Below are 19,645 nucleotides of genomic sequence, written 5' to 3'. Positions count from 1 at the left end.
AAGTTGGTTGGCAACTTTTGACTAAGTTTAGGATTCTTTGCTTGGCACGGGCGTGCACTGTAGCATGGGCATCTACTGTAGCACGGACGTGCTTAATGAATTTGTACCTTATTTTTGTCCTTTTTCTTGCCAAACCCTACATTTTCCCTCAAAATCAAGTGAGTTGTGTTTCAAGGAAGCTTTTAAATAAAAACATATCAATATTACATAAAAACTAATTAAATAAATTAAAAGCAATAGAAATTTTAATCAAAATCACAATAAAAATACTATAAAAATAACACTTATCAGTTACAACAAATTGAAGACTTCCAGTTCCAGTCTTCCACTATGGTATTATTTATGTGATTAATCATTTGCATTGTAATGGCCTTTAAGAAAATTGTACCCAAGAGTGCAAGTAATAGTTTATTTATTTATTGAAATGAATTTATTTATTGGAAACCCAACGAATCAAAATAAGATTTTAGATACATGACTCATGTAATTTTTAACTCTGTCACTATGTAATGCCTTCTCTCTCTGTCACTATTCTAATAAATGATAAGATCTCTACTCTCCTCAGAAAATTTTGTCGCTTGGATATAGATTTATAGAAGATGTCAGTGTTGCAAGTATGTTCTTTAAATTTTTTCATTAATGGTAATGGGCGATATTATATTTAACTTGATTTGTTGAGATTGGGTGAATAGAGCTGTATCTTGTAAGCAAAAGAGCGTGTTTGAAGTTATTATTGAAGTTACTATTTCTGGTTCTGTTTACGTACTACAAAAACTTTATTAGGCGTGTTATAACTTTTTCTCTCCAAAATTTTACCTTTTAACATTGTTCTTTATATTGATGTATTTCAGTTCAGGTTTTTTCAACTTAACATTCTTCCGTTAGGATTGAATGTTTTTGGAAAAGCCTATTGGCTTGGGTTTAGTTTTGCTTAAGTTTTTTTAAGTTTTTTCCTAGTAATTTTAATTAATAAAGTTAAAATTTTGCTGATAAAAAAAATTATTACAAAATCGATTACCACTTCTACAATATAATGGCTACTAACAATTGAATGGTAATAGAAATTTCAATCCCATTACCATTCAACTTACTAAACAGGCTGTTAGAATATTAGGTTAAGACTAGCTAATATTGCAATTGATTCGGTTAATAATTTTTAATCTTCTTTTCATGGGTAATACAAAAAGAAAAAAAAAATCAAGTTATTAGATATTCCCAATAATTTTAAAATATTACGGTTATTATTACTGATTAATTGAATTCTTAGAATTCAGAGTCAAAGTATGTAGTCCAAAATATTAGAGGTAACCAATTAAAATTAAAAAGAGGAGATGAGAGTTGATTTCTCTTTCATTCAAGATAAACTATAAACAAACCAGCTGATATTACATGAAGAAGATATGTATATATAGATGCTGCATTACTGAACATCATCCTTACACTCTTCACACATTCTCTATTTATTTTCCCCTTTTTATTTATTTATATTTTGGTGTTGGACATGATAAGAAACTTGCTAGGGGAACTACAAACAAGCTTCTCCTGTTAATGCCATTTACGACTTTCCTTACACCCTGCATATTAAACAAAGATAGTCAAAATCCATCCATAATTTAATTACTTGATTATATATATATATAGATATAGATATGTAAAACCAAGTGAAGTGGAGTTACCAGCTAATCCAACTTGGAGTGATGGAGCATCAGGATCAGCAATGATGGCATAAGCATCGTCAGAAATCTGAAAAGTTGTCTCGCAGTTGGGCAGTAATCAGCTACTCTTACATCGACAGAGGTGTGCCTTTGCAAGGTTTGCTTGCGTCGGTGGACTTGATGCACCTCACTCTCAGAGTCTGTTTACATCTATCCCCATTCTCCCATAAGGCGTCATTACTAGCCACCAGCGTAGTCGGCAGTGGATCATCTCCGTAACACTGGTTGGCTATTCCAAAACAGAGGAACACCATCATATATTAATTACAGAATAGTTTTGGTATCTAATAATTTTTCCATATAATATATAGATCTGTATATACTTACGAGTGTAAGGTGGATCATAGACAGAAACAGTTCCTAGAGCACCGCCATGCGAATACCGGAAGCACCCCCCTCGCCGTTGGCACCACCCTCTTCAGCACCATTGTCATCGTTCACTCGAATGGCAAATGCAACTGAGGCAAGGTATCCCACCATGCACAACATAAGCAATACTTTCATTGCCTTTCCCATCATTTTAGTTTTGGTTGCTCTCTATGATTAATGGACACTTAATGTGATTGAAAGCTAAACACATTACCTCCCTATTTATAGAGATTCAGCAACGCCATAAATATGCATGGGGTAATAATAGGGCTTAAAGCACCCACAAAATTAAATAATCATTACAATGTACATGTTGGTAGTCTTTGATTTGTTGCTTGTAAATGATCAACAATGACTTAAATTTGCACAATAAAAAAAAAAAAAGTAAGTTGCACATCTGTCCAAATAAATAAAATAATCAAAAAAATAAAAACATTAATACTCACGTAAATTTATAGGTATAAATAACACAATGTCATTTCACAACTATAACTATCGTATACAATTTTTTTGTCATGATATTCCATGATAGAGTGTTATACCATACCCCGCTTTACATCAATTTGTTTTTAATTTTTGCTTCAAAAGAAAAAATCTTTTTTCTAATTTTCATTTTTTTGTGATTTTTTTTCTAATTTTCTTTTATATATATGTACTTATGAAAAAAGAGAGTGTCAGACTCTTGGAACATTTGTTTCAAAAAAAATTTTCATCTTTTTTATTTTTTCTAGTAAAAAGATATTTATATTTTCATTTGTCTTAATTCACAAATGTTTTTCATAAATAAAACTTCTGAGGTTATAAATTGTTCACTAAATTTAAGTATGTTGAGCTATTTCTTGTGAATGAAAGATATAGTAATATTTAGTTTTTGTAAGACATTCTTACATATAGAGTGAGATTTTGATATAAAACTAATTTTCAATTAGGTGGCATCCAACAAAATAAAGTTGAATCACTAAATAAAAATAAAAATAGAGAATTTAAACGTGTTAACTTTAACATAAAGATTATATTAAAAAAAATTAAGTACAAAAATAATTTTTCAACCATGTGTCATCCAACTAAGCAAGCCACTAAACAAAAGTGAAATCCACTAGAAATTTAAATTGATTGACCAAACTGAAAATTAAAATAAAAACATTAAAAATTATTTTTGATTTGAAACCAAAAAAAAAAAAAAAGGGGTGGAGGAAGATCATTTTTGTTGCTAATCTGCCACCATCTGCATTGTGAAAGTGCTGAATACAATAACATCCACCTCCATCCTTTCTCCACAAAAGAAAGATCTTTTGTTGATTTGCTGATAGGTTATACACAGAACATACCAAGATTCTAAAAGAAGCAAATTGTTAAACCATAAAGCATCATGCTCGCATATTTTTCATATACAATTCTGCATATTCTTGTTGTAAGAGAACCATTTGACTCGTCATGCGTTTGCTTATAATATTCCCAAGGGACATCTTTGAACCAATTAGCAATTTCTGTTATTATTGTACATGCAAATGTACAAGTGGTTGTTTAATGGAAACTACTAATATAAAATTGCAAACTATCAAAGCAAGAGATATGGATAGATGAAAAAAGGATTTTAGTTAACGACTGCTTACTAATATCTCTGTTCCATAATATTTGTCACATTTGAGAAAATAGTTTGTTCCAAATTACTTATCACATTTGTGATTTCAAGGAGTTTGTATATGACCAATAATTATTACTTCAGTTTAATGGTTTTAGTTGAGAATTAATATTAAATTAAGGGTAATATAGCCAATTTACTCAATAATTTATTATAACTTAGACACATTTAATAATTTTTTTAAGGCACGCGAAATTTTAAACGTGATAAGTATTATGTAACAAATTAGTAGTTAATTAGGTAAAAATATGATACAAAAACAAGTGGGTGGTGCACTGCTTTTATGTCCACTTACAAAATTAATTCATCACCAGTCATTTACCACAGATTAGATACTCTCAATATGATATATTTGTGTCATCCCATTATATATGAATACATCATAATCATTAACAAAAATGTATTCCCTCTATCCACAAATATAAATGCTATAATTTTTTAGATTATGGTACAAAATTTCAATGATTTAACTAAATTATCATTTATCTCACATTATTAATAATTAATGTGTTTAATATACTCCATCTGTCCCATTATTTTGTCCTACTTTCTTTTTTCATCCGTTCCAAATCATTATCTTGTTTCCTATTTTTTTTTTTTAGAAATGAATTATATTTAAAAATTACTATTTTATCCATATTTAATGTGCTACTTTGTCGACAAATTATAATAGTCAAACTACTGTATTATCATTAATTAAATTATATAAGCAAAACTAACACATTAACCTTTAAAATTCTCCAATAAATTCTATTGAATCAAATCTTTAATTAATTTCAAAAATAATGTATTATGAATCATTTAATTTTTTATGGACGTTAACATAAGGATGTATTAGGAAAAAATGAGGCAAAAATTATAATTTAATTAGCAATTTAATGTGATTGACAGCTAAAAACACACCCTCCCCATTTATAAAGAGTCAGCAACGCCATTGGGTAATAAAATAGGGCATAAAGTACCCACTTAGATGATGGAATCACAAAAAACATAGCATATTTACAGTCTCTTGCTTAATTGGATACCCACATAGATTTGCATTAATTGGAGTTTCTTGCTTAATCGCACAAATTGCTTAATTAGATAAGCATCCAATAAGGTACACAAAAATAGGACTTAATTAATGTATCCTCTAATAAGAATTTTTTTAAAAAAATCACCTTCAAAATTACATTTTTTCTTTTTTATTCATTGAAATGTCTAATGGATCGAAAGAACATTGTGAGATATACAACAGGAATAGTCATTCCATTTACTTACTAAATTGGTAAAAATTCTTATGGTAAAAAAAATATTTCAAATCTGAAACTTTTTGTTTAACACATAAGTGACAAGACCAACTAAAACACACCGATTGACTTGATTACATTTTTCTTTAAAATCATTATATATAACATACAAATAATGGAATCACACAAGTATAGCATATTGAGAGTGCTTTCACCTAACAAGAAGCACCCATTAGCTAAATTTCCTTTTCATCTATCCATGGAACAAATGTAATGAAACGGTTACAGTATCTCCCTTTGATATTTTGTAATTTTATATAAGACACCTTTTTCCATTAGGAAAACTAATATCCCTAAATTTTACTTGTTTCATTCTGCCATAGTTTCAATCACATGAATTCATTACCAATTGGTTCAAAGATGTTCCCTTGGAAATGTTAAAACCAACACACGACAAGTCAAATGGTCCTCTAACAACAAGAATGTGCAGAATTTTTTGTATGAAAAATAAGTGGTCATGGCTCTTAATATTTGACAGTTTGCTTCTTTTAGGTTAACCTTTTACTTACACATCTTGAATGTTCCTTGTATACCCGTCAGGAATTTGTAACAATTTTCAAGAAAATATCTATCTTTCGTTTGTGGAGACATGATGGAAGTAGATAGTATCATTATACATATCTATAGTGCCTTCCATAATGGCATGGAATCTATCCATTAATGAAATTCTTAGTTCCATCCGAATAAGTTTGGATCTTTTAGGGCTTCTCTATCTAACTTTTATCCATCATTCATTCATATCACTATATATCTGTATAATCAAACATGATTAAGATACTTGTTTATTGAATTAATTTTATAAAATATCAAATACGCCCTTGAATTAAAGGTTGTTTATTGGATTTTTTTTTTTAATAAAAGACAACGAATACTCTCGAATTAAAGTAATGAATTTACTTTATTGATTTTGTCATAATATTACACTCACTTGGTGAATATTACATCTTTTTGAAAATTTATTAGGAATAGAATTAAGATTGAAAAATAATTTTTATTTTGTCATAATTCATCATTGTTCGCAAATATTAAAATTACCATATCATTATCTTAAGGAAAATCCTTATTTAATAAAATAATTAATTGTATAAATTAATTTACAGTAAATTTATTAATAAGAGTAGTTTAGTCTTTTTACAAATTCGCTATTATATCCCTTCTATTATTCTTATCAACCAAATACATGAATATAATTTGAATTGTTTCTCCATGCATACTAAACACAGTAATATATTTCATTCCTTACTTTATATTAAACATAGCATTAAAATTATATATAAAACTTTGGTTTTCAGCCAAATGCATAGATTCCTTAAAGTTTACGCAATTGGTTTTGTATAATATGAGTTTCAATATTCATTGACATAAATTCATGCAAGTCGTCCCTTTGAACCCATATTATTTGCTAAGTTTATATATTAAGTCTCGTTTTATACTCTTAGAATTATTTAAATTTTTTTTTTGCAGTTATATCTTGAAACATCAAGCATTCTCTAAGGCAAATTGAATATTTTCACCACCCAAATAATTTTTTTCCTCCGACCATTTTTGGGTATAGCATTATGAGACGGAAACTAAAAGTAACGTGGCATTGCAAGAGTTGGAATCATGAAGTCCATATCGGTATGAAGTGAGACAAAAAAAAAACCTATTTAACATTTGATAAATATAGGTCTATACATATATAAGTATGGAACAAACTGTTTTGATATCCATATTAGTAAGATTAATTAATAAGCCGTTGATGTTTTTTTTTTAAATAATTAGTATTCTTTGAGTATGAGATTAGTCTTATTGAGTTTTTTGTTTTAAACAACTGTAGTGTCACGGAATAATGCAATTTAAAATTCAAAGATAAGAAAGAGGGAGATGAAAATTGATTTATCTTTCACTCAAGATAAACTATAAACAAAATCATATGATATTACATGAAGATATGTATAGATGGATGCTACATTACTGAACATCATCCTTACACTCTTCACAAATTCTTTATTTATTTTTTCCCTTTTTATTTATTTATATTTTTATGTCGGAGATAATAGGAAACTTGCTTGGGGAACTACCCACAAGCTTCTCCTGTTAATGCCATTTATGACTTTCCTTACACCCTGCATATTAAACAAAGATAATCACAATCCATCCATAATTTAATTACTTGATTATATTATATATATGTAAAACCAAGTGAAGTGGAGTTACAAGCTATATCCAACTTGGATTGATGGAGCATCAGGATCAGCAATCTTGGCATAAGCATCATGAGAAATCTGAAAAGTTGTCTTGCAGTCTGGGCAGTAATCAGCTACTCTTACATCGACAGAGGTATGCCTTTGCAAGGTTTGCTTGCGTCGGAGGAACTAATGCACCTCACTCTCAAAGTCTTTGTACATTTATCCCCACCATCCCATAAGGCTTCACTTACTCTAGCCAACAGCGTAAGTGAATCACTTCCGTAACGCTGGGTGGCTATTCCAAAACAGAGGAACACCATCATATTTAATTACAGCATAGTTTTAGTATCTAATAATTTTTCCATATACATATATAGATCTATATATACTTACGATAGGAAGGTACATAGGCAGAAGCAGTGCCATTGACATTACCGGAAGCACCCCCCTCGCCGTTGGCACCACCCTCTTCAGCACCATTGTCATCGTTCACTCGAATGGCAAATGCAACTGAGGCAAGGTATCCCACCATGCACAACATAAGCAATACTTTCATTGCCTTTCCCCATGATTTTAGTTTTGGTTGCTCTCTATGATTAAATTGGCACTTAAATGTGATTGAAAGCTAAACACATTATCTCCCTATTTATAGAGATTCAGCAACGCCATAAATATGCATGGGGTAATAAGATAGGGCTTAAAGCACCCACAAAATTAAATAATCATTACAATGTAGAAGATGGGATCACACAAATATTGCATGCTGGTAGTCTTTGATTTGTTGTAATTTGTAAATGATCAACAATGACATCAATTTGCATAATTAAAAAAACAAATTGTCCAAATCATTAAAATTTATAAATTATGAAATTTATTTACATCATTAAAGTTATATAAATTGTTACTTAAGCTATTAATTCTCTAACGTTATATTAATCAATTACATTTAAGACAGTTTAATTCAATCATAAATTAATTTATTTTCAAATAAATATAAAAACAAACAATCAAGCCATACACATATCATTAATTTGGAATCTTACGTGGCAACACCAACAAATTCTACCTGCTATATATATATATATATATATATATATATATATATATATATATATATATTGATTTGATAATTGATAACTGCAAACCGTGTTAAATAATTTTAAAGAAAGAGACAAAAATAAAGTTTGAGTAAGAACTACTAACCTCTTTAGTGGAAATAGTTAAAATTCTGAACTTTTAAGAAAAAAATGAATAATTTATTTAAAAGCAGAAACCAATACACATTTGCCAAAGATACAGAAGAATATAGTGATACAACTTATATGTATAATATTTCTAAGAAAGCTAAAGTTTTTCTCGAGAGTAAACAATTTAAAATTAAAAAAAAAAAACAGCACCATTTAAAAATAAAAAAACAAACTAATACATTAATACATGAATAATCAAATCAAACCAAACAAAAAACACTAATTTAAAATAAATCCAAACCAAATCAATACATTAATACATTAAAAAATCAAATCAAATTATGCCAAGTAGAAGCCTAACTGGAAAAATATACCACATGCCAAATTAAAATGTCAAGTCGATATGCCACATGTAACTTTCTAAAAAAAACAACGCTTGCTCATATATATATATATATATATATATATATATATATATATATATATTGATTTGAATAAATTTATAACGTTTTTTCCTAAATCACACGTTCAAGCATGTGCAAGTAGAAGCACCACGGATCAGATCAGACAAATTACCAATTAAGGGCTTCTATTATCATGAAAATAGCAATTGGTTACACTTGATTAATTCATAAAATTTGATAATTCATTCTATATGGAACAATTTTCTTCTCTAATAATAAAAAAATTGATAATTTGCAAAAAGATAATTATTTTTTGTGTTATATAATATGAATTTTAATCTATGTAGCACGAAGATATGAAAACCCGAAACCAGGTATGAAAAATAAATATAAATTCAAACTTACATGGTGGAAATTGTCTTTTATTAAAAAATATTTTTAAAAACATGAATACGACCGGGTGTCTCAATGAAAATGGTAAGAATTAATAATTTGCAAACGTGATTATTTGTCATTATACATTGTTTATATCTAATAGTGAAATAATTAAAAAATGTGTTTACAATAGCTTTGTTAATAATTAGAAAATAGTAATTAAAAAATAAAAAATAATGGTTAAACCAATTGAGTGTTAATATAAAAATACCTTATTACTTTCCTTCCTTATTTTTTTCCTTATTTATTTTTTTCCCTCCCTTGTCCTTATAAAGTGTAAGGAATGTTTGTTGGAGCCCCTTAGTGCTTGGAATCTAAGCTTGATTTTCATTGTTTGACATTAATTTAAAGCTTGATTCTATTTAGATTAGTTACTTGAAATCTAAGAAATGTTATAAATTAAAAATTGTGTCCTCTTGGTTAAATTTAAATATTAATCACTTTTATTTTAATTATATTTACTCGAACTGGATTTGATTTTCGTATTATTAACTTGTATATTGTGCGAAAGCAAAAGAACTGAAGGAAAATAAAATAAAAATTTTTAACTTTTATTAACTCAAGCTTTAAAATTTTTTAAACTTTTATTTGACTTCATAACTTTGAAACTTTTTTAAAATTATTGGCAAAAAAATGAAAATAAATAAAAAAATTTTAAGTGTAAAAAATTTGAAATTCCAAAGTCATAATATCTAGTAATTAAAAGAGTTTTTATCATTGGGCACTTATATTGAAAACAAAGAGAAATATGATGATAAGAAAACGACAATTCAGTGGCTGATGGGAGAGATATGTGTCCATGTATGGAAACTGAATTATGGATAAACTGAAAAGAAGAGAAGAAGATATTTAGGATTTGGAAGTAGGTTTTCTCGGTTGAAAGGGATTTTTTGACGAAAGCACCTGGTTTTAAAATTCTGTGTGCCAATATCATATCAACTGTGCTTTCTTCAAATATTAGACCATAATTTCAGACAAATTTTAAAATTGTTTTTGTAAAATATCAAATAATTTCCATTAGGTATGAAGTTTATATAATAAAATAACAATTATTTTAATTATCCATTCATATATTTTGCATATAAATTAATTAGAGCTTTGTTAAAATGGCACAAATTGTACCTGACACGATCTATAGCCATTTACAATTACACTTTTAGTGTAACATTGGTAATATCTAAATTGCTAAAAAGTTTTATAATGGTGTTACAGTCTTTTCATTTATATCGGGTCAAGTTAATTAATATTTTGTTCATAAAAAATTTTATTCATATGTGAAATTGAGAATTAAATTTTTTTTCTAATTATTTTATATAAAATAAACTGTGATGTATTAATTTTAACTTGCTGATATGATCTCGTAAAATTATAAAATGTATATACGTGAATATAAAATATATAAGTAGTTTTTAATTTAAAAATCTTTAGATTCAATTTTATTATATATATTGGTATTAACTATAGATATCTCTAGTCCACTGAACTATGATTAAATCATGTTTGCTCTGAATCAGTCTGCTAAAAGGTAAAGGCTTACAGCGAATATTTGATCTATAAGAATCGAACTCTCGGTTCCATTTAAAGGAGAATATGTGAACCACTCATTAATCTTATTATATACTCATTTCAATTTTTTGATAACCTTATTATATACTCAAATTATCAATGTTTAAGGTTTTTCTTATTCTATTTTAAGTGTTATTAAGACTTAATAAAAAATTTATTGCAATACTTTTTATCGTTATTTATTGCAACGCATCGATATTAAAGTAAAATGTAAAAATTAAAAGGAGATTGAGGTAATTTAAAATGAAATTTTATAAAATTAAAATAAATTAATATTTTTTTTTGTAATATGAAAAGCTTAGAGTTGAGCTTGAGGGAGGGAATAAGTTGATAATGTTGATTGATTATATATATAGAGAGAGAAAGATAATGTTTGGTATTAATTAATTGTTTAGTTGAATTAAATAATATCATTTTGTTATCACATTGACTTAAATATTTAGCAATTTTATCCGATTTATAAAATTACCTTGACATTATATATGAATTACTAGTAATTTATGGATTGATTCTATTTAAAAAAATTAATTTTGCAGGTGATCGTTTCAAAATTGATGAAAAAATATTTATGACCGTCAATTGCGACCGTGTGTTTGTGTAATTGCGACCATACTACTGTCGTAATTGAAAATTCAAAATTTGAAACCAAAATACAGTCGTCTATAACTAAATGCGGTCGCTAATCTGGTCTCAAATGCCAATTGTCTATTACATATAACTTTTGCGACAATTGTGGCCACGATTTTCATTAATGAAAATCAAAAATTATTTTAATTTATAATTATTTTTTGGTAATACAATTTTGATTGAAATAGGAAGTCACTAAAATCAATTAAATTAAATATTTATATATTATAGATTATGGATAATATAATATATTTTTTAAAAAATTTATTTTAAAATGTTAGTGGAGTATGTATATATACATATGTATGGTCATTTATAGTCTATCTATAATATAGAATCTCTCGCCTAAGTATTTGATCTTGAGATTTTTCTCTTGCAGGTATATTACGTGATTTTAGTGTAATCAGCAAATTTTGTGTTTTTTTTTCCCTTTTGTTAAGGAAAATAAACAAACTATGGTAAGAAATCAAATCAAAGATCAGTACAAACAAGTATTAGCTAAGCACTTGCAAAAACAAGACAATCTTTAATAACAAGACCAAAATAAGATAAATCATATTGCACCTTACTAATGGCTCGAACTGAAGAAAGAGCAAAATTGTATATTCTCTTAGGCATGAATAGCCAAATATAAATACATGTGATTTACAAAAGATAATGATGGAAATCATAAAATATACAACTATAAAGCTACGACACTGTGATGGGTGCATCTATCATGACTAGGAGTAAGGGAATATGACAACTATACAAAGAATATAATAGCTATACAAAGATAGCTCTTTACACGAACAACAGCGAGAGAGTCTAATTTGAAGATAGCACGAGCGATGCAAAAGTCTAATTTCGCTTTTCTTTAATCTCTCTGCCATTACAGTTGTCATGCAAGTTCATTGAAATGTCTTTTTGGAAGAAAATGATTGTCCAGCATTGATGTGCTTATGGCAATTTGATGTTTTCTTTTTACATAGTTTATTTGCTTGCTTACTGTTATTTTTGATCTTGATTGTGCTTACTGTCATTTTTGTTCTTGATTGAACATCATCCTTACACTCTTCACACATTCTTTATTTATTTTCCCTTTTTATTGATTTATATTTTGGTGTTGGACATGATAAGAAACTTGCTAGGGGAACTACACACAAGCTTCTCCTGTTAATGCCATTTACGACTTCCCTTACACCCTGCATATTAAACAAAGATAGTCAAAATCCATCCATAATTTAATTACTTGATTATATATATATATATATATATATATATATGTAAAACCAAGTGAAGTGGAGTTACCAGCTATATCCAACTTGGAGTGATGGAGCATTAGGATCGGCAATCTTGGCATAAGCATCGTCAGAAATCTGAAAAGTTGTCTCGCAGTTTGGGCAGTAATCAGCTACTCTTACATCGACAGAGGTGTGCTTTTTGCAAGGTTTGCTTGCGTCGGCGGACTTAATGCACCTCACTCTCAGAGTCTGTTTACATCTATCCCCACCCTCCCATAAGGCGTCATTTACAGTAGCCACCAGCGTAGTCGTCAGTGGATCATCTCCGTAACACTGGTTGGCTATTCCAAAACAGAGGAACACCATCATATATTAATTAAAGAATAGTTTTGGTATCTAATAATTTTTCCATATACATATATAGATCTGTATATAATTACGAGTGTAAGGTGGATCATAGACAGAAACACTTCCTAGAGAACCGGCATTGCCATTACCGGAAGCACCCCCTCGCCGTTGGCACCACCCTCTTCAGCACCATTGTCATCGTTCACTCGAATGGCAAATGCAACTGAGGCAAGGTATCCCACCATGCACAACATAAGCAATACTTTCATTGCCTTTCCCATGATTTTAGTTTTGGTTGCTCTGTATGATTAAATTGGCACTTTAATGTGATTGCAAGCTAAACACATTACCTCCCTATTTATAGAGATTCAGCAACGCCATAAATATGCATGGGGTAATAAGATAGGGCTTAAAGCACCCACAAAATTAAATAATCATTGCAATGTAGAAGATGGGATCACACAAACATAGCATGTTGGTAGTCTTTGATTTCTTGCAATTTGTAAATGATCAACAACGACTTAAATTTGCACAATAAAAAAAATAATCGTAAATTGCACGCCTATCCAAATAAAATAAAATAAATCAAAAAAATAAAACAATTAATAATCACGTAAATTTATAAGGTATAAATAACAACAATGTCATTTTCACAACTATAACTATGGTATACAATTTTTTGTCATGATATTCATAATAGAGTGTTATACCACTACAAAAAAAGTGCGCAATTGCGACTCATTTTTGCGACCGATTAAAATCGGTTGCATTTTTGTGACCGATTTGCGACCTATGGACAAGCAGTCGTAAATTGTAGCGCTAAAAATTTCCGCGATTTTGTTTTTTCGGTTTGCGACCAATGTAATACGGATTTGCGACCGATTTGCGACTACCTTACATTCCGTCGCAATATTGCGCGTTTCAAAATTAGGAATAAGTTCTGAGACCGCTTTGCGACCGAATTGCGACCGATTATATGCGACAGAAAATTTCAGTCGCATATCGGTCGCAATTTTATTGCGAAGTGAAACGACGTCGCACAACTAAAATTTGCGACCGATATTAATGAAATTTGCAACCGATGTGTCGGTCACAAAATTTAGGGCTTTAAACGCAAAATGCCCTCCTTCTTCTTTCTTCTTCTTTCTTTCTTCTCCTCCTCCTCTCCTCTCCTCCATTCGCAGCACCGCTCCAGCTCTTCCCGATGCCGCTCCAGCACGCCTGACGCCGCCAGCTCTGCTCCGTTGGAATTCCAGTCACTCCATTGCTGTTTGGAAACAATTTCAAGTAAGTTTTGGTTTGTGATTCTCTTTTCGATTTTTTTTTTTTTTTTTGCGATTTTATTTGTTTTTATTATAATAAATTATGATTGGTTTTGTATAGTTGCGATTAGGAATTTTTATGTACTGTTATTATTATTATTAATTATTAATTATTATTATTATTATTAGAATTATTGTTACTGTTGTTATTACGTATTATTGATTATTATTATGTTCATGTTATTATTATTAATTATTATTATTATTATTATTATTATTAGTCATTATTAGTCATTATATTAATTATTGTTATTGTGTTGTTGTGTGTGTTATTCTTAGTTATTCGTATTCTAGATCTATATTCAGTCTTCTTATTATTATTATTATTCTCTGATTATTCTTATTCTTGTGCTTGGTATTATTGGTTATTATTCTTCTTATTCTTATATTATTCTTACTTATTCCTTATTCTTATTATTCCGTATTATTCTTTCTTCTTCCTGTTCTTATTCTTTCTTCTTCTTCTTATATCTTCTTCTTCTTCTTCATGTTCTTATTATTCTTATTATTCTTTATTCTCTTGTTATCTTATTCTCTTACGTCTGGTTCTTATTCTTCTTCTTCGTATTATTGTTACCTGTTGTTGTTGTATTTTATTATTATTATTATTATTATTAATGTTCCTGTTGTTGATTGTTATTCTTATTCTTATTATTATTGTTGTTGTTGTTATTGTTATTATTATTATTATTATTGTTATTTAGTAAAAAATATTTTATTTCTTTGTAGGCGTACTCGAAAATGGTAAATAAAACTCTAATTACGACATAATAACATAATCAAACATTTTAAATTCAAACAATTTTCCTTATCATACTAACATCTCATAAACAAAAATAATTAACAAAGCCTTAAAATACGAAAACAAGGCATAAAATCAAAGGAAATCCCCCGTCGAGGTTCGGCCTCCTAAGGACTTTTTACATCAAATGCATATAATTTATACCAAGGGTAAAATCACATATTTACAACATAGTTAAACTCATTTAAGTACTTAATTTCACTAAAATAAAACATTTACACACATAATATGAAAAATCACACAAAAACTATAAAGTACCAAATTTGGGAAAGAAGAATGTAGATTGCATTAATATTAAATTAGTGATCCAAATTACACAATTAGGTCATAATAGGCTCCTTTCTTTTAGGCTTTGAGCTATTACCCTCTAAAAACACAAAAACTCAAAATCACTATAAGGATATTTTAGTAAAAAAAAAAAACTAGTCCAAATATAAGTTATAACTTTGCCACATGATACGTGATACAGAATAGCAATAATAGATCGAAGCTAATTGTTATGATACATGTAATTAAAATTACTCTTTTTTTATAATGTTGAAATAATGCATTTTATTTTTGTTATTATTGTTGTTATTATTCTAAATATTTTTTTTTTAATGAATGATGCGTTTGGGTTGGAGGCCTAGTAGTGGCCATTTTGCACAATCTAATTGTTATGGGAAATTGGTTGAGGTTTTGGAGTTAGAATATCCAGGCCTACCAATGAAGTGCACAATCTTATTAAAATGTGAATGGTTTGATCCTACGCTAAACGTTGGCACGAAGGTTCATCCTAAGTATAATCTGGTAGATATTAATCAAAAAAGAAGATATACAAAGTATGAACCTTTTGTGTTGGCAATGCAAGCTGCACAGGTGTACTATGTCCCATATCCATCGTTTAAACGAGATCGTTGCGATTGGATGGTAGTGTGTAAAATCAAGGCTAGATCAGTTGTTCATACATTTGAAACCAAACAATCTGCTTCACTCGCAGTATCGGAGCCATTTCAAGAAGTTAGGGTTGATACGCAACCGATGCAAGTTATTGAAGATTTAACGGATGGATTGGATGATGAAAGCCGATCTTATGTTGAAATAGGAGAATCGGATGATGAATAGGAAGATCAAATCATCATGGGTACCTCAGAAGACGAATATGAAGAACAGGAAGATGATGAAGAGGAGGAGGAAGTAGATGATATTGAAGACACTTAATACTTAGAGCAGTTTTACTGTCACAAATTGATAAATGTATATGTAATTAATATTATTAATGAAGAATTTCAATGTTATTAACTTTCTTTACTCATATTTACCACATGTTCTACAATTCATATAATTGTATAAATTCATTTTATCTAGGTTCTGATATGACGGGCGTCGAATCCGCCAAAAATAATTAACCTGCTCTCCTACAAAATAAAACTTGTAAATATGGTGAGAAAGGTCGAACCCTAGGGATTAGCTTTGTCGAAAATAAACCAGAACTGAAAATAAAATTAAAAATAGATATTGAAACGGGGGAATTTAATAATCGAACTAAACGAATTAAAATTAAATCAAAGAAATAAATGCAATAAAATTAAAAATTGAACCTGAACAATTGATAGTAAATTCAGCCAAGGCATACCGCGGTTCGAAGATTTGATTCGAGTGATCATTGATTCAAGATTAATTCCTTAATTCATATTACAGACAAGTTATAGCCAGAAAGAACGTCAACCCAACCAATTCTACCGTAGGAATAGGTTGCTAAGATACGATCTAATAACAACCCCTAATTAACTAGCAATCCTAAGTACGACGAAGGATTTAACTGTTAACCGCTTTAAAATCTAATAGAACCCTGCCTAGATTAACAGAAACTACGAGCATCCATTTAAATCTGATTATATTCTTTCTTAATACAACCTAAAAAATTCTACCCAATTACGTTATATTAATTACTACTGCATCAACCTAACCAAACAATTACGGATTTGATTACGCCGAATAGCTATGGAAATTTCTACCAAACAATATAACGGGCCCTGTTAAATCATTCAATAAAATTTCGCTAGGGGATATATTTTCCCAATAAGTCACAGAAAGAATATAAATGCAATAGAATAAAGAAATTCAATTAAGTTCAATATAATCTCACAATCGAAATCAAACTTCTACCTTGGTTTAGCCTTAACTGAATAGAACATTTAGCCACACATGGCTATAGAAGAAAACATCATCTAAAGGATTGAAAGTTCGGCAAAAATCTCTCAAAAATTCTCTCAAATTCGTCACAACCCCAGGGAGGCAAAAGATGATCCACAAAAAGACCTAATTTCGACTTAAATAGCCCCTAGAAGGTGGGGTCCACTAATACAATAAAAATACCCACTAAAAACTGTGTCTAATATCATCATGTGGCTGTAAAACATGCTGGAATTAGTTGAAGAAGTCGTGACCAGCCAATAATGTCACAATCAGTCCGCTGGTCTGATTTCCTGCTTAGTCTTGCCTAAGGCTAAGAGCCTAACAGCTTGCATTTGTGTTCCAAAATTCCAGCAGCTCCTTCCTTGCTCCAAAACATTTCAATTGTGCTCCTTTTTGCTTCATTCATATCAAATCCAACTTTTCCTAGCATAAAAACAATAAATCAAGTTAAACCACTCTTTTAAGCACAAAATGACACCAAATCAACACAAATATAACAATAAAAGAAAATTGGATTTGCAAGTTATCAAATTTTCCCACACTTATCCCATGCTTGTCCTCAAGCATGACTTAGAATTCGAAATCTAATCTATATAGGAGACCACAACTTCACAACGAAACTCGATTCAACATATGCAAAAACCGCAAACAACGCAACATCGCAATTGGATACCAAGCTGTCAAAATCATCCCATCATCGTGAACTCAATCGAAAAAGGTTACACTAAGAATTCTTAAAACACTCATGCACACATAGGAAGCTTGAATCAACAAATGTTTTGTCGAGCAATAATCAAGGCATATAAAATACATTTTCATAGCTTCAAGAAAACAAGATAATGAACAACCATAAGCTCTCCTCGCGGTTCCCTCTCCACTAATGTAGGACAAGTCTCAACTAAGAATCATTAGGTCTTTTATATGGGTTAGGCTAGGGTAATGGTTACAAAAGAAAAGGATAATGTAAGGCTAGAGAATAATAAGAAAATAAGTCTTTCACATTAGGTTCAAAGAGCAATGCATGTTATTAACTTTAATGCTTAGATGGCAACAAATGCAACTTCACAAAACAAAACATAACATTACAGCCTTTTCCTCTATTTTTCCCTTTTTTTTTTTGGCTGCTGTTTATTTATTCTCTCTTCCTTTCTTTTTTTTTTTCTTTTTTTCTATTTCTTTTCTGATTTTCTTTCCCTTTTTTTTCTGGAATTTTTTTTTTTGACATCACAACGACTAATTACATATAAGTCGCTATGACTATTTATTCCAAAACACAAACATAAACACAAAACAAAAATGCATTCGCACCAAAACTTGAAACTTAAACATGCATGCTCAACAACGATTAAAAAGAGCATTTCCTTATTCAAAGGTGGTGGGCAAAGAGCTTTTTGGGTTATATGGTTATATTGGGGGTTATGAAAAGAATTTGGAAACACGCATTTAGCATGCTTCGCAGGCTAGAAGGGGTAAAAACGATGGTAACGTCAAGGTGGGAAAACGTAGAAATTTTTTTTTTTAGATCGACCAAAGAATGCCTAGATCATTTCCAAAGTCGAGACTCACCTAGGATTTCGCCTCAAGGGAACGTAGAAGAGAGTTCTAGTGTTCGGAAGCTATCCTAATTTTTTTTTTTTTTTTGCTTCGACGATTGCTCTCAAAAACACTTATCAAAAGAGGCCAAGTTTCGAAAACCCGATTTGAGAATTCAAAGTGTAAGCAATTTAAACCAAGATTCACGAGTGCAATGACGGTCAATTTCAAGTTATGGTTTTCGCTCGCTAAGTCTTATCATCTAGGGCTCTCACAACAGTCAGACCAAGTTTCAAAAGCAAAGTTCTCCTCTCTAGATATCCTATAAATTCTAAATCATGTTTAAAGACACAATTAAGTCCCAGAGTAATCCCAAATGCAGCTCAAAAATAAAAAATTTTACTCAAAATATTCATGGGATAAGTGGTAAATAAAAACTCTAGGAGCATTTTTACAAAACAGTCAAAACCGATCAAGTTTCATACCAAATATGCACATGGCAGCAGCATATATCCATAATTGAAGCACAAATTCCAGCAAAATTAGCAGTTTCAGCAATAAAATTAAAAATTCAGCAAAAATGGTCACATTCCCCTCCCCACACTTACTCCACACATTGTCCTTAAGGTGGACTCAAGGCTTAAAATGTAAATAAAAGGTAAAGTTGAAGGAAACTGCCCTGTTGTGAAGGAAACTGCCCTGTTCTAGCCATTAAGAATATTGCTCTTGCTCATCCTGAAATGCAACTGAAAACACAAAAACACAACCAAAAGAAAAACAAAAGAACAAAATGCAAACCAAATGGTTGTTAGTCTGCAAATGTTATTCAGCTTT

At 29.7% G+C, this 19,645-nt stretch overlaps 1 pseudogene across 1 annotated transcript; it reads right to left on the bottom strand.

Moving 5' to 3' along the window:
• Positions 1–1,332: 1,332 nt before the first annotated feature.
• On the bottom strand, positions 1,333–13,296 carry LOC149494048 (EG45-like domain containing protein 2; annotated as a pseudogene). Its single transcript, XR_016322024.1, has 3 exons — positions 13,069–13,296; positions 12,696–12,969; positions 1,333–1,574 (listed from the first exon to the last, which is right to left on the bottom strand). The product of XR_016322024.1 is annotated as an EG45-like domain containing protein 2 (transcript).
• Positions 13,297–19,645: the final 6,349 nt, after the last annotated feature.

This window comes from Jatropha curcas, chromosome 8 (assembly GCF_041381405.1).
Source record: "Jatropha curcas cultivar XTBG-Jc1 chromosome 8, XTBG_Jcur_1.0, whole genome shotgun sequence".
Classification (NCBI taxonomy): domain Eukaryota; kingdom Viridiplantae; phylum Streptophyta; class Magnoliopsida; order Malpighiales; family Euphorbiaceae; genus Jatropha; species Jatropha curcas.
The sequence above is the reverse complement of the archived record's forward strand: the minus strand, read 5'-3'. Positions and strand labels throughout refer to the sequence as shown.